Source organism: Hyaena hyaena, unplaced genomic scaffold, assembly GCF_003009895.1.
Source record: "Hyaena hyaena isolate Hyena2069 unplaced genomic scaffold, ASM300989v1 scaffold_9, whole genome shotgun sequence".
NCBI lineage: Eukaryota > Metazoa > Chordata > Mammalia > Carnivora > Hyaenidae > Hyaena > Hyaena hyaena.
This window is the reverse complement of record NW_024080641.1, coordinates 2,252,788-2,254,446: the sequence shown is the minus strand read 5'-3', so window position 1 is coordinate 2,254,446 and position 1,659 is coordinate 2,252,788.

The following is a 1,659-nucleotide window of genomic DNA, read 5'->3' as shown; positions in this document are numbered from 1 at the left end:
AGCCCTGTCTTCGTGGGGTTGACAGTCTGATGAGGAGACAGACAGCAAGACCAAGAACCGAAAGAAACATTTAGGACGTCAGAAGGTGACGAGGACTATGAAAAAAAGCAAAACAGGCTGGAGACCTTGTAGGGAGAACTCAGGGAGGGGAGGCAGGGCCAACTGTGATGAACAAAGCATCCAGCTGTCTAGGGAAGAGCACACCAGACAGGGGAATGGCAAGCGCAAAGGCCCTGAGGTGCAAGCATTCTTATGCCACTGCGCCACCTTGTTTGGCTGGTCTCTTGCCCACTCAGCCACAGCCTCCAGGCCCGCCTTCTCCATTCAACATTCTCTTCTAAACTCTCCCTGGCTCTTCCCAGATCGCCTTGTCTCCCAGGGTGACCTCCCCCGCCAGTCCCTTCAAGGATCTAAGGGTTCTGGTCCTCCTACACTTTCTCTCTCCCCTGGAACTTGGGGCCGGCACAGGTGGGCTTCTCCTGTGGTTCTGACTGTGCTGTGGGGGGAGCTGGTGACTAGGTTCAGGGAGGCTCCCGTGTGAGGGCTAGTACAAGGATGTCACCTCCTCAGAGCCAGGTGGGGAAGAAATTTGTTCCAGACAGGAACCAAAAGTCATTGAAGACAGAACAAAGGCAGCGCGGTGTGGCCCAGCCCAGAGGACCAGAAAAGGTGTCCTAGCTCAGCCCCACAGGGGCCGACGTCAGGGAAGTCCATCAGCCCTGGTCAGGGAGACTTCCCCCGCCTCCTGAGTGGGAGCCCTGTTCACAGATGGGAATATCAAGGCTTATTCTGAAAGCAGCTGAGGCAAGATTCAAACTCATCTGTGCCGGGGTGGGGTTAGGGGAGGCTCCCCATACCACCGCATCTCAGCGATGGGCCTTCGGGCAGATGAACTGAGGACACGCAATGCCCTAGGTCGGTCTTCTGCCCACAGTCGGAGTGAGAGTGGCAAAGCTGTGTGGCCCCGGGCAGCTCACCCCACCTCTCTGAGCTGCCTTTCTCTGTCTGTTCCCTGAGTCTGACCTGCCCCACCCCTCCCAATATGCAATGCAGAAAACTGTAACTGCCCGGTGCCTGGGTGGCTCAGTCGGCGCAGGGTCCGACATTGGCTCAGGTCATGATCTCCCAGTTCGTGAGTTCGAGCCCCGCATCGGGCTCTGTGGTGACAGCTCGGAGCCTGGAGCCTGCTTTGGATTCTGTGTCTCCCTCTCTCTCAAAAATAAAAACCTTAAAAAAATTTTTAAATAAAAAATAAAAGAAAATAAAAAAAGAAAGAAAACTGTAACTGCTCAGTCAATAGCATTTTAAATGGCGATAATTTTGTGTTTATTCATCCAACCAGAATTTCTCTGGCACATACTTTTAAAAAATGACAAAAACATTTCTAGGAGTATTCTGCTGAGCTAGTTTTAAAAAATATTTCTTTATTTAAGTAATCTTTGCACCCAACGTGGGGCTCTAACTCACAACCCAGAGATCAAGAGTTGACTAATAAAAATAAGTCAGGGACAGGACAGTAGGGCCTCCGCTGGGGCCAGCCAGGCACCCCGTCCCCAAACTATTGGTGGTGGCTTTCTCCATGGGTAGAAGGAGGGTTAGGAAGGTCCTTATTTTCCATCTGGACTTACCTGCTCATTTTCTCCCCCCCCCCTTTTTTTT